We start from the raw sequence: 15,346 nt of genomic DNA, 5'->3' as shown, positions 1-15,346 counted from the left end.
ACAATCTATGAGGAGGAGGAGACAAGAGGAGTGAGGATCCTGATCACAAGAGCTTACAATCTATGAGGAGGAGACAAGAGGAGTGAGGATCCTGATCACAAGAGCTTACAATCTATGAGGAGGAGACAAGAGGAGTGAGGATCCTGATCACAAGAGCTTACAATCTATGAGGAGGAGGAGACAAGAGGAGTGAGGATCCTGATCACAAGAGCTTACAATATATGAGGAGACAAGAGGAGTGAGGATCCTGATCACAAGAGCTTACAATCTATGAGGAGGAGACAAGAGGAGTGAGGATCCTGATCACAAGAGCTTACAATCTATGAGGAGGAGACAAGAGGAGTGAGGATCCTGATCACAAGAGCTTACAATCTATGAGGAGGAGGAGACAAGAGGAGTGAGGATCCTGATCACAAGAGCTTACAATCTATGAGGAGGAGACAAGAGGAGTGAGGAAAAGGGTTAAGTTCTAGCCACTTCTGAGCCCCGCCTACTCTTATCACATGACCATTCTCACAGGTCCTTCATCCACAATCTCTTCTATCCGGCTGAGCTCCGCCCCCACATGTACTGGTCACATGATTGTGACATCATCACAGGTCCTACGCTCTAGTAGTAAGGAGATTATATGAGGAGGAGGTTTGTTACAGTGTGTCACCCCAGTAGTAAGGAGATTACATGAGGAGGAGGTTTGTTACAGTGTGTCACCCCAGTAGTAAGATTACATGAGGAGGAGGTTTGTTACAGTGTGTCACCCCAGTAGTAAGGAGATTACATGGGGAGGAGGTTTGTTACAGTGTGTCACCCCAGTAGTAAGGAGATTACATGAGGAGGAGGTTTGTTACAGTGTGTCACCCCAGTAGTAAGGAGATTACATGGGGAGGAGGTTTGTTACAGTGTGTCACCCCAGTAGTAAGGAGATTACATGAGGAGGAGGTTTGTTACAGTGTGTCACGCCAGTAGTAAGAAGATTATATGAGGAGGAGGTTTGTTACAGTGTGTCACCCCAGTAGTAAGGAGATTACATGAGCAGGAGGTTTGCTACAGTGTGTCACCCCAGTAGTAAGGAGATTACACGAGGAGGAGGTTTGTTACAGTGTGTCACCCCAGTGATAAGGAGATTACATGAGGAGGAGGTTTGTTACAGTGTGTCACCCCAGTAGTAAGGAGATTACATGGGGAGGAGGTTTGTTACAGTGTATCACCCCATTAGTAAGGAGATTATATGGGGAGGAGGTTTGTTACAGTGTGTCACCCCAGTAGTAAGGAGATGACATGAGGAGGAGGTTTGTTACAGTGTGTCACCCCAGTAGTAAGGAGATTACATGAGGAGGAGGTTTGTTACATTGTGTCGCTGGTTCTGTGATTCAGACTCCTCCTCTTCCCCTCCAGCTGACCCAGTTGTCTCCTCTTCTCCTGAATGACCCCCAAGGATGGAGAAGGACAGGAATGAGATGACTAAGAGAATATTACACTTCACCTTGGAGATCCTCCACCTGCTGATCGGAGAGGTGAGGTGACCCATCTACATTTCCACCATTGTTGTCCCCATCTACATTTCCACCATTGTTGTCCCCATCTACATTTCCACCATTGTTGTCCCCATCTACATTTCCACCATTGTTGTCCCCATCTACATTTCCACCATTGTTGGCCCCATCAACATTTCCACCATTGTTGTCCCCCCATCTACATTTCCACCATTGGAACAAAGAAAAATTAGGTAAGGCACAGTGGAGGACTTATAGTCCAAAGTGGGTGCACAGGCTCCAAGGGTCCGACTCAAGATCCCAAGTAAATGAAGAATGCAAGAAAGAAGCGGCACTCCAGGGATTGTAATCCAAGAGAATAATTTATTCACCCATCAGTGAGATGCAACGTTTCGATCCACAATCCGGATCTTTATCATGCTTGATAAAGATCCGGATTGTGGATCGAAACGTTGCATCTCACTGATGGGTGAATAAATTATTCTCTTGGATTACAATCCCTGGAGTGCCGCTTCTTCCTTGCATTCTACATTTCCACCATTGTTGTCCCCCCATCTACATTTCCACCATTGTTGTCCCCCCATCTACATTTCCACCATTGTTGTCCCCCCTTCTACATTTCCACCATTGTTGTCCCCCCTTCTACATTTCCACCATTGTTGTCCCCCCTTCTACATTTCCACCATTGTTGTCCCCCCATCTACATTTCCACCATTGTTGTCCCCCAATCTACATTTCCACCATGGTTGTCCCATCTACATTTCCACCATTGTTGTCTCCATCTACATTTCCACCATTGTTGTCCCCATCTACATTTCCACCATTGTTGTCCCCCCATCTACATTTCCACCATTGTTGTCCCCCATCTACATTTCCACCATGGTTGTCCCCCCCATCTACATTTCCACCATGGTTGTCCCCCCCATCTACATTTCCACCATGGTTGTCCCCCATCTACATTTCCACCATGGTTGTCCCCCCATCTACATTTCCACCATTGTTGTCCCCCCATCTACATTTCCACCATGGTTGTCCCCATCTACATTTCCACCATTGTTGTCCCCATCTACATTTCCACCATTGTTGTCCCCCCATATACATTTCCACCATTGTCGTCCCCATCTACATTTCCACCATTGTCGTCCCCATCTACATTTCCACCATTGTTGTCCCCATCTACATTTCCACCATTGTTGTCCCCATCTACATTTCCACCATTGTTGTCCCCATCTACATTTCCACCATTGTTGTCCCCATCTACATTTCTACCATTGTTGTCCCCATCTACATTTCCACCATTGTTGTCCTCATCTACATTTCCACCATTGTTGTCCCCATCTACATTTCCACCATTGTTGTCCCCATCTACATTTCCACCATTGTTGTCTCCTCATCTACATTTCCACCATTGTTGGCCCCCATCTTTGGGGCCGCTCTATGTTCTGGATGTCTCTTTGTAGGTGAGGTCTCCAGAACTGACCCCAGTATTCCAGATGTGCTCACTAGAGCTCTATACAGGGGGCACAATCTCCTCTTTGTAGTGGGGGAGGAATACTGGGGTCAGTCCCCTCATTGTCTCTCTCCATACACAGGATTACACCATAGTGAAGAAGGCATGGGGGGAGTGTGTGGCCCCCAGCAGTCATCTCCATGAGTCAGGAGGACGGAGCAGGGCCCGGGGCCCCATCATGGAGCCTCCACCTCACTCACCGATACATGAGAAGATCCTAGAACTCATCCACAGGATCACTGAGCTGCTGACTAGAGAGGTGACACTGCTGGGACATTATACAGTAATGGAGGGGTCTGGTGATGATTAGAGAGGTGACACTGCTGGAACATTATACAGTAATGGAGGGGTCTGGTGATGACTGGAGAGGTGACTCTGCTGGGACATTATACAGTAATGGAGGTGTCTGGTGATGACTGGAGAGGTGACACTGCTGGGACATAATACAGTAATGGAGGGGTCTGGTGATGACTGGAGAGGTGACCCTGCTGGGACATTATACAGTAATGGAGGGATCTGGTGATGACTGGAGAGGTGACACTGCTGGGACATTATACAGTAATGGAGGGGTGTGGTGATGATTAGAGAGGTGACACTGCTGGGACATTATACAGTAATGGAGGGGTCTGGTGATGATTAGAGAGGTGACACTGCTGGGACATTATACAGTAATGGAGGGGTGTGGTGATGATTAGAGAGGTGACACTGCTGGGACATTATACAGGAATGGGGGGGTCTGGTGATGATTAGAGAGGTGACACTGCTGGGACATTATACAGTAATGGAGGGGTCTGGTGATGACGGTATCATTGTGTGTCAGGTTCCTATAAGGTGTCAGGATGTGGCGGTCTATTTCTCCATGGAGGAGTGGGAGTATGTAGAAGGACACAAGGATCTGTACCAGGACATAGTCATGATGGAGGATCACCGGCCCCTCACATTACAAGGTAAGAAGAGACATATAATATAGATATCACTCTCACTACATAGTAACATAGAAATCTATCCAGCACTGATGTATGCATTCCCTGTGTGTTCCCTGCAGATGGAGTCATTGGTAGAAATCCACCCGAGAGGTGTCCCCGCCCTCTGCATTCCCAGGACTGTCCAGAGGGAAATGTCCCAGAGAAGCATCAGGTAGATGGTGTTAAAGCTTTCAAAATATGACCATAAAGTGATTGAACCTCTGATCAGGGCACAATAGGTCCCACTTTATTTAAAGGGGAACTCTGTTTGATCTCGGTAGGGACCCCCACAATCTCCAGCCCGGCACCCCGGCTTTGCTCATGCAAGAATAAATAAATAACTATGATCAAACTACCAAATATTCAAACCAAAGTCGTAGTAATAAAATCCCAGAACCACAATAAGATATAATAATAGACATGTCCCCCATGACTTCTCGGGTCACTTACCTCTTCTATTACACATTGTGATGGAAAGGAAAGTGAAATAAAAGGGGAGGGCGGGGCTTCTTCTAATCTTCCCACAGGTGACTGAGCTGGAGACACCACAGCCCAGTATAGAAGGGAAATACTTTTCCCGCCAATGGGCCTCCAGCCAATCAGAATGCTGTTGTTGGGCTGGAGCATCGCTGGGCAGAAGATCATGGTTACCGGGCAGAATCTGATCCTCCAATCAGAAGCAGGAATCCATCTCTCAGCAGAACAGCTGTTACCGGGCAGAATAACTGAGGAAAACAACCTGTGGAGATAAAGGGGAAGAAGGAAATAAGGAGGAGGGGGGGGGGGACATGTATACTGGGGACCATGGGGCCGTGTGCCCCCCAGGTTATAATGGAATTCGGGAGCCCCTTTATTTATTGTTTATTTTTTTCTCTTTAGGGTGAATATCTGATGGATATTAAGGTTGAGGTTAAAGATGAACCAGAAGAGGAGACGGATTTGGGGGCCGATCAGCAGTGTAAGGAGGGGGAGACTATTATTGGTGGAGGGTCTCCTAGATACTACTACACCCATCATCTGATCATCACATGGAATAATCTATTCATCACTGTGTGTTCCCTACAGATAGAGTCATTGATAGAAATCCACCCGAAAGGTGTCCCCGCCCTCTGTATTCCCAGGACTGTCCAGAGGGAAATGTCCCAGAGAAGCATCAGGTAGATGAGGCTGATCCTATATCTCTATAGGGGGGTCCTGCAGTCATAGATGTGGGGATAGATTTTGGGGGTCTCTGTTGCTCCTCCTGTCTGCTGTATTGTAGTGAATTGTTCTATATGTCACATCAGGGGGGAGATCTGACTAATAATAAAGTGGAGGATGAAGAAGAGAGGATGAGGGGCCATCAACCGTGTATGAGGGACGTGAAGGAGGAAATTCCAGGAGGTGTTCTCCCAGGTATGTAATAATTCCAGGAGGTGTTATACCAGGTATGTAATAATTCCGGGAGGTGTTACCCCGGGTATGTAATAATTCCAGGAGGAGTTACCCCAGGTATGTAATAATTCCAGGAGGTGTTGTCCCAGGTATGTAATAATTCCAGGAGGTGTTGTCCCAGGTATGTAATAAGGCCAGGAGGTGTTACCCCAGGTATGTAATAATGCCAGGAGGTGTTACCCCAGGTATGTAATAATTCCAGAGGTGTTACCACAGGTATGTAATAATGCCAGGAGGTGCTGTGTTGTCTCAGGTTTGTAATAATGCCAGGAGGTGTTACCCCAGGTATGTAATAATTCCAAGAGGTGTTACCCCAGGTATGTAATAATGCCAGGAGGTGTTTTCCCAGGTATGTAATAATGCCAGGAGGTGTTACCCCAGGTATGTAATATTTCCAGGAGGTGTTGTCCCATGTATGTAATAATTCCAGGAAGTGTTGTCCCAGGTATGTAATAATGCCAGGAGGTGTTGTCCCAGGTATGTAATAATGCCAGGAGGTGTTGTCCCAGGTATGGAATAATTCCAGGAGGTGTTTTCCCAGCTATGTAATATTTCCAGGAGGTGTTACCTAAGGTATGGAATAATGCCAGGAGGTGTTGTCCCAGGTATGTAATAATGCCAGGAGGTGTTGTCCCAGGTATGGAATAATGCCAGGAGGTGTTGTCCCAGGTATGTAATAATTCCAGGAGGTGTTGTCCCAGGTATGTAATAATGCCAGGAGGTGTTGTCCCAGGTATGTAATAATTCCAGGAGGTGTTACCCCAGGTATGTAATAATTCCAGGAGGTGTTATCCCAGGTATGTAATAATTCCAGGAGGTGTTACCCCAGGTATGTAATAATTCCATGAGGTGTTACCCCAGGTATGTAATAATGCCAGGAGGTGTTACCCCAGGTATGTAATAATTCCAGGAGGTGTTACCCCAGGGATGTAATAATTCCAGGAGGTGTTGTCCCAGGTATGGAATAATACCAGGAGGTGTTACCCCAGGGATGTAATTATTCCAGACCAATAGATTTCCTCTATCTGTATGACCGTTCCTTTATCCCATTGATAGTAATGGCCGCTGTATACTGGGAGGGATTCTTTTCGCTATTGACCTTTCTGACTCCTCCAATCACAGCGCTCGTGGTTGGGACCATTGTATTTTGGTAAATTAAAGCTGTGAGGCGTCTTGGTGTTCTCCGGAATCGTGTATCCAGAAGAGACAAGAAAACGTTTCATTCACGTAAAACTAGTTCTCTGCAAATCGGCAACGCAATAGTCCCCGAAACAGGCGCAAAACCCCGTATAACTCTGCTAGTATTCTGTTCATATAATTTCATGGTGGATTTAAAGGGGTACGCCGCTGCTCAGCGTTTGGAACAAACTCTTCTGAATGCTGGAGATGGGAGCTCGTGACATCATAGCCCCGCCCCCTCATGATGTCACTGGGCGTTAACGGCGTGAGGGGGCAGGGTTATGACATCACGAGCTCCCTGCGCCGGCTCCAGCGTTCGGAACAGTTTGTTCCAAACACTGAGCAGCGGAGGACCCCTTTAAGGCTCAGTTATGGCGACACGCGGTAACCCGTGGTAACTAACAGCTTGTTTGTAAACACTGCGCTGGCGGATTTTTGTAACACTAAAATGAAGCTGCATAAAGTATCCTTGGTTGTCGGTAGATGTTAAAACCCCCGCGGAGGGATCAGAAGACGCAATGATCCCTTTTTTCTGAGCTGCGACGAGATTGGTGACGGTGTCTTCAAATAGAGAAGAACCTGATGACGCTGAAGAAATCGTTTTCATAACTTTCGGAAATAAAAAATAATCCAAATTCTCTTTTAGGGAGTTGAGACAGATCCTCTTCTTTTTTTAAGAATTTTGGAAAAAAAAATCTGTAAAATTCTCAATTGAAATTAACGACCCTCTAGACAGTTAAAGGGGTACTCCAGCGCTAAGACATCCAAAGGATAGGGGATAAGATGCCTGATCGCGGGGGTCCCACTGCTGGGGACCCCCGTGATCTTACACGCAGCACCCCGATACAATCAGTCCCCGCAGAATGTTTGCTCCGGGTCTGATGACTGGCGATCACGGGACGGGAGTATTGTGATGTCATGGCTCCGCCCCCGTGTGATGTCACGCTCCGCCCCCTCAATGCAAGCCTATGGGAGGGGGCGTGACAGTTGCCACGCCCCCTCCCATAGGCTTGCATTGAGGGGGTGGAGCGTGACAGCACACAGGGGGCGGAGCTGTGACATCACAATACTCCGGCCCCGTGATCAGCAGTCATCAGCTGACAGCTGTCACGCCCCCTCCCATGGGCTTGCATTGAGGGGGCGGAGCGTGACATCACACGAGGGCGGAGCCATGACATCACAATGCTCCCGTCCCGTGATCGCCAGTCATCAGACCCGGAGCAAACATTCTGCGGGGACTGATTGTAATGGGGTACTGATGCAAGATCACAGGGGGTCCCCAGCGGTGGGACCCCCGCGATCAGGCATCTTATCCCCTATCCTTTTTGAAAAATTGAAAAAAACGGAAAAAATTTATCCTGTCCTGGCTTTAAAGGGGTACTCCGCTGCTCAGCTTTTGGAACAAACTGTTCCGAATGCTGGAGCCGGGAGCACGTGACGTCATAGCCACGCCCCCTCAATCCAAGTCTATGGGAGGGGGCGTGACGGCCGTCACGCCCCCTCCCATAGACTTGCATTGAAGGGGTGGGGCGTGAAGTCATGAGGGGGCGGGGCTATGACGTCACAAGCTCCCTGTGCTGGCTCCAGCATTCGGAACAGTTTGTTCCAAATGCTGAGCAGCGGAGTACCCCTTTAATGTTAAACAGTTTACCTAAAAAAAAGGAGGCTGGAGCAATCGAGCACAGATTACACTGATATGCATATGGCAGATCCTACGGCATAGCATTGTTCAGTGTATGCAATCAAAGGATGGGGATGGGGGCTAAAAAAAAAAAAAAGTGTAAAAAAAATATTTTAAAAAAAAAGGGAAAAAATGGGATTTAACCCCTTCCTGAATAAAAGTTTTTGAACCCCTTTTCCAATAAAAAGAAAAATAGAAAATGTAAATAAAAATAAACATATGTAATATGTGCGTAAATGTCCGAACTATAAAAATATGATGTTAATTAAACCGCACGGTCAACGGCGTACGCGTAAAAAAAAATTCCCAAATTGCGTATTTTGGGTCACTTTGTATACCCTAATGTGTAAAAAGCGATTAAAAAGTCCCATCAAAACAAAAATGGTACCGATATAAACTTCAGGGCGCAAAAAATGACCCTCATACCGCAACTTATACGGAAAAATAAGAAAAGGTATAGGGGTCAGAAAATGTCATATACTCATTTTGGTGCAGGTAGTAAAAAAAACTTTATTAATCAGGTATCATTGTAACCGTATGGACCTACAGAATAAATATATGGTGTCAAAGTTCACTGCCCCAAAAATTACAAAAGAGTGTTTTTTTTTTTTTTTCCAATTTTGCACCACTAATAATTTTTTTCTGGTTTCGCCGTAAATTTTTGCGAGAAATGATTGATGTCTTTACGTAGTACAATTAGTGGCGCAAAAAACAAGCCCTCATATGGGTCTTTAAGTGCAAAATTTGAAGCGTTCTGATTTTTTGAAGGTGAGGTGGAAAATACGAAAGTGCAGAAACGAAAAAAAAAAAACTGTGGTCGTTTAACCCCTTAAGGACTCAGCCCATTTTGGCCTTAAGGACTCAGACAATTTAATTTTTACGTTTTCGTTTTTTCCTCCTCACCTTCTAAAAATCATAACTCTTTTATATTTTCATCCACAGACTAGTATGAGGGCTTGTTTTTTGCGCGACCAGTTGTCCTTTGTAATGACATCACTCATTATATCATAAAATGTATGGCGCAACCAAAAAACACTATTTTTGTGGGGAAATTAAAACGAAAAACGCAATTTTGCTAATTTTGGAAGGTTTTGTTTTCACGCCGTACAATTTATGGTAAAAATGACGTGTGTTCTTTATTCTGAGGGTCAATACGATTAAAATGATACCCATTATTATATACTTTTATATTATTGTTGCGCTTAACAAAAATCACAAACTTTTTAACCAAATTAGTACGTTTATAATCCCTTTATTTTGATGACCTCTAACTTTTTTGTTTTTCCGTATAAGCGGCGGTATGAGGGCTCATTTTTTGCGCCATGAGCTGTACTTTTTTTTGATACCACATTTGCATATAAAAAACTTTTAATACACTTTTTATAATTTTTTTTTTAATAAAATGTATTAAAAAAAGTAGGAATTTTGGAATTTTTTATTTTTTTTCGTTCACGCCGTTCACCGTACGGGATCATTAACATTTTATTTTTATAGTTCGGACATTTACGCACGCGGCGATACCAAATATGTCTATAAAAAATGTTTTTTACGCTTTTTGGGGGTAAAATAGGAAAAAACGGACGTTTAACTTTTTTATTGGGGGAGGGGATTTTTCACTTTTTTTTAACTTTAACTTTTACATTTTTTTACATTTTTTTTACACTTGAATAGTCCCCATAGGGGACTATTCATAGCAATACCATGATTGCTAATACTGATCTGTTCTATGTATAGGACATAGAACAGATCAGTATTATCGGTCATCTCCTGCTCTGGTCTGCTCGATCACAGACCAGAGCAGGAGACGCCGGGAGCCGCACGGAGGAAGGAGAGGGGACCTCCGTGCGGCGTTATGAATGATCGGATCCCCGCAGCAGCGCTGCGGGCGATCCGATCGTTCATTTAAATCGCGAACTCCCGCAGATGCCGGGATCTGTATTGATCCCGGCACCTGAGGGGTTAATGGCGGATGCCCGCGAGATCGCGGACGTCGGCCATTGCCGGCGGGTCCCTGGCTGCGATCAGCAGCCGGGATCAGCCGCGCATGACACGGGCATCGCTCCGATGCCCGCGGTTATGCTTAGGGCGTAAATGTACGTCCTGGTGCGTTAAGTACCACCTCACCAGGACGTACATTTACGTCCTGCGTCCTTAAGGGGTTAAAGGGGAACTCCCGTGGAAACCTTTTTTTTTTTTTTTTTTTTTTTTTTTTTTTTAACTCAACTGGTGCCAGAAAGTTAAACAAATTTGTAAATCACTTCTATTAAAAAATCTTAATCCTTCCAGTACTTTTTAGGGGCTGTATACTAAAGAGAAATCCCAAAAAGAAATGCATTTCCTGTGATGTCATGACCACAGTGCTCTCTGCTGACCTCTGCTGTCCATTTTAGAGACTGTCCAGAACAGGAGAAAATCCCCATAGCAAACATATGCTGCTCTGGACAGTTCCTAAAATGGACAGCAGAGGTCAGCAGAGAGCACTGTGGTCAGGACATCAGAGGAAATGCATTTCTTTTTTGGATTTCTCTTTAGTATACAGCCCCTAAAAAGTACTGGAAGGATTAAGATTTTTTTAATAGAAGTGATTTACAAATCTGTTTAACTTTCTGGCACCAATTGGTTTATAAAAAAAAAATAAGTTTTCCACGGGAGTATCCCTTTAAAGAAAAAAAAGTAGATAACTAATATAGATAAAGCAAATCCTTACATATAAAAGTAAGAAAGATCTGCTGGGAGCTGTAAATCACTGTCTATGTCAGTGTTTCCCAAGCAGGGAGCCTCCAGCTGTTGTAAAACTATAACTCCCAGCATGTCCGGACAGCCAAAGGCTGTCCGGGCATGCTGAGAGTTGTAGTTTTGCAACAGTTGGGGGCACCCTGCTTAGGAAACACTGGTCTATGTAGAGGACAGGAGCTTCTACAGGGTCCTAAAAAAGTAAAATGGAGTCGCCCTTACCTGGTGTCCAAATGAGCAGGTAACCCTGGTACAGGTAAAGAGTACAGAACATGTAATACCTCCCTGTACTGTAGGGGGCGCTACCAGACGTCAGTCAGTGCATACACTTCAGTAATACAGGTAAAGAGTACAGAACATGTAATACCTCCCTGTACTGTAGGGGGCGCTACCAGACGTCAGTCAGTGCATACACTTCAGTAATACAGGTAAAGAGTACAGAACATGTAATACCTCCCTGTACTGTAGGGGGCGCTACCAGACGTCAGTCAGTGCATACACTTCAGTAATACAGGTAAAGAGTACAGAACATGTAATACCTTCCTGTACTGTGGGGGGCGCTACCAGACACCAGTCAGTGCATACACTTCAGTAATACAGGTAAAGAGTACAGAACATGTAATACCTCCCTGTACTGTAGGGGGCGCTACCAGACGTCAGTCAGTGCATACACTTCAGTAATACAGGTAAAGAGTACAGAACATGTAATACCTCCCTGTACTGTAGGGGGCGCTACCAGACGTCAGTCAGTGCATACGCTTCAGTAATACAGGTGTTTTACCAGTAAATTGCCCATTCTGGTTGGTCGGTTCTTCCGGCCATTGACACATTGCACAAATCTGGATTGTCCGTAGCATTGTATGTTGAGTCTGGTTTCAACTTACAATGGTCCAGAAAAGACCATTGTATGTTGAAACTATTGTATGTTGAGGCCATTGTAGGTTGTGGGATCACTATAACAAATCCATTTATATCCTACAGGAAATCCCAGTAAGAATTCTGAGGGAAACGTCATGTTATCCCTGAATCATAAAGGAGAAGATGGAGAGATCATGGAGCGCTCCTCAGGAGAAGATGGAGAGATCATGGAGCGCTCCTCAGGAGAAGATGGAGAGATCATGGAGCGCTCCTCAGGAGAAGATGGAGAGATCATGGAGCGCTCCTCAGGACAAGATGGAGAGATCATGGAGCGCTCCTCAGGAGAAGATGGAGAGATCATGGAGCGCTCCTCAGGAGAAGACCTTCTTACCCTTAATGTCCATCCAGATCTATCCTATAATAATCCACCTGATCATGGGGAACCTTCTCCTCACCAATCGCACATTGTTACCACAAGGACAGGGAAGAAAGGGAGGAAACGGATTCAATGTGATGAATGTGGGAAAGTGTTTACAAAAAAATCATATCTTCTTACACATGGGAGAATCCACACAGGAGAGAAGCCGTATTCATGTTCAGAATGTGGAAAATGTTTTACAAGTAAACACAGTCTTGTTGTGCATGAGAGAATTCACACAGGCGAGAAGCCTTATCCATGTTTAGAATGTGGCAAATCTTATACATGTAAATCACGACTTGTTTTACATGAGAGAAGTCACACAGGAGAGAAGCCATATTCATGTTCAGAATGTGGCAAATGTTTTTTAACGAAACACAATCTTGCTGCACATGCGAGAATTCACACAGAAGAAAAGGCGTATAGGTGTTCAGAATGTGGGAAATGTTTTACATACAAATCAAATCTTACCACGCATTTGAGAGTTCACACCGGAGTGAAGCCATATTCTTGTTTTGAATGTGGGAAATATTTCGCGTTTAAATCAGATCATATTAGACATGAAAAACTGCACACAGGAGAGTATTCATGTTCAGAATGTGGGAAATGTTTTCCAAGAAAATCACTGCTTGTTTCGCATGTGAGAGTTCACACAGGAGAGAAGCCATTTGCATGTGCAGAATGTGGGAAATGTTTTGCAGATAAATATGCTTGTGTTAGACATGAAAGAAAGCATAGAAGGTATCTGCCAGTTTGATGGTGTATGTAAAAAATGTTTCATACGTAAAATATATCTGAGAATTCACACAGAATAAACAGCGTTCTTGTTTGGGACGTGAGAAACGTTATTAGAGGAAGAAAATATTTTGGGCACATCTGGTTGTTTACAGACATTATTTGGCCAAGCAAGAAGTTATTATTTTCAGGTGGGATTAGACCCAAATTATATTTACCCAAGATCTATTGTGATGCTATGTAAAAAAGCTGTGTTTTTTTTCTTGTTTTTTTTAGACATAAAACATTTTAAAAAGTCTCACAAAATCCCAAAACATTTATTTTTATCTTTGAAATGGATTAAAATCGATGTTAAAATGGCCGTCTGGTCTCATTCATTATACCTATAACAGAAATAACATTTAGTGGCAGGGCTGATATCAGAAATTTTGAGGCCCCCTACACAGCTGAAGGCCTGATCCTCCCCTCCCCCCCGGGTCCGCCCACTATCTTCTCCATTGTCTATCTATTGACTCACAGGAGGCGTCTTTTTGGAGTCGTTCTCTTTCCTTTTCTTCTCTGTGTGGCCCAGACCGTCGTGAAGTTTTCTTCCGAACATGACTCGTCCCCACAGAATGTGCCAGAAAACAAACAACTCAGGCTCAGCACATTCCTTACCTTTCCTCAGTGCCCCAGTAATGCCCCTCTTGGTGCCCTGCATAGTATGAGGGAGTAAGTGTGTTTAGGTGGTGGGGGGATTGGGTGAATGTAAGTAGGTAATTTCTCCCCCCCTATTATGTAGGGCCTCTGGTAGGTAGATAGCGAATACCCTTAAAAGGTAGAAACCCCCAGTAGGTAGTGCCCCCCAGGTAGGTATTTCCACTCATATAGGTAGAACCCCCTTGTTGTAAGTGCCCCCAGTGGTAGGTAGTGGCCTTAGGTAGGTAATTCCCCCAATGTAGGTAGATAGTGCCCTTAGGTAGGTATTTCCCCTAGCAGTAGGTAGGTAGCACCCCCCAGTAGGTAGTGCCCTTAGGTAGGTATTTCCCCTAGCAGTAGGTAGGTAGCACTCCCCAGTAGGTAGTGCCCTTAGGTAGGTATTTCCCCTAGCAGTAGGTAGGTAGCACCCCCCAGTAGGTAGTGGCCTTAGGCAGGTAGTGCCCCCCAGGTAGGTAGGTAGTGCCTTCATGTAGGTTATGCTCCCAGCAGTAAGTAGTGCCCCCAGGTAGGTCCTAAAAAGAAAAATTCCACTCACCTTTCCACCAATCCTGCGCTGAGACCGGGCTCTTTGTATCCTCCAGAGCGACGCAGGACTTAAAATGACGTCATCACGCGGCCTGCAGTGTAAGGATCTTTTCACACTAGTGATTTTTCCGTTATTGAAGTTCCTTCGCATGTTCCGTCACGATTTTTGGCAAAAACCTGCCGTTACAAAACCCCTGACGGCCGAGACTAAATCGCATTGCAGCCTATGGGGTTTTGTAACTGCCCGTTTGCACCCGTATATGCCCGTAATTCATTATGGACGTTATACAGTGACGGGACATCGTGGCGGAAAAATTACTGCATGAATTACGGCATATACTGGTGCAAACGGGCAGTTACAAAACCCCATAGGCTGCAATGCGATTTAGTCTCGGCTGTCAGGGGTTTTGTAACGGCAGGTTTTTGCCGAAAATCGTAACGGAACATGCGACGGAACTTCAATAACGGAAAAATCACTAGTGTGAAAAGAGCCTAAGTCTACGCTCCTTATGTACATTACGTTTGCTATTTGTGTAATGTACGTACAGGAGCAGGAGCCCGCTGTTTAAACAGCTGTCCTCTTCTGTGCTGGCGCCGCAACGGGGTCCCGGGGCCCGTACTTGGGGTATGACTGCCCTGTTTAGTGGAAGGGACTTCTTGTGGGTCATATACATCTTAAAAAGGTAGTTTTTTTTAGGATGTTTTTGAGCCTGTAGCATAAAATACAGCTGGTTTGCATATTGCATTTACATTTGCTGTAGCAAAAAAAAAAAAATCGGGAAAAATCTGAAACAATGCAAAAAAATAAAAATAAAAAAACAGCTTGAAAAAAATGTTCGATGTGCTAATAAAAATTCTGAAGGTGTGAGTCGACTTTAGCTAATGCGATGGACTGATTATTATTATTATTATTATTTTTTTAAAAAGCTCAAAAAAACTACTGGGGAAAATAAGGAAGAAAAAAAAGAAATTGTCCCCGGGAACCTTCTTATTACTGTATTTGTAAAAGGAATAAAGTGAAACTTGACTTTACAATGTTTGATGTTTCTTCGTGTAGGAGAAAGTTTTTATTTTAATTATCTAACACTTTATATTTGTCTTTTCCTCCTTATTTAAGGC

At 44.6% G+C, this 15,346-nt stretch overlaps 1 protein-coding gene across 1 annotated transcript in view; it reads left to right on the top strand.

Annotated features, from left to right (window-relative positions):
* The first annotated feature begins 1,432 nt into the window (after positions 1-1,432).
* Positions 1,433-15,346, top strand: part of LOC130282733 (oocyte zinc finger protein XlCOF22-like) — a 178,002-nt gene continuing 164,088 nt past the window's right edge. The window contains exon 1 of the mRNA XM_056531545.1: positions 1,433-1,516. The gene's annotated coding sequence lies outside the window, so the exon portion shown is untranslated. The remainder of the gene's footprint in view (positions 1,517-15,346) is intronic.

The sequence above is a fragment of the Hyla sarda genome, chromosome 1 (genome assembly GCF_029499605.1).
Source record: "Hyla sarda isolate aHylSar1 chromosome 1, aHylSar1.hap1, whole genome shotgun sequence".
NCBI classification, from domain to species: domain Eukaryota; kingdom Metazoa; phylum Chordata; class Amphibia; order Anura; family Hylidae; genus Hyla; species Hyla sarda.
The sequence above is the reverse complement of the archived record's forward strand: the minus strand, read 5'-3'. Positions and strand labels throughout refer to the sequence as shown.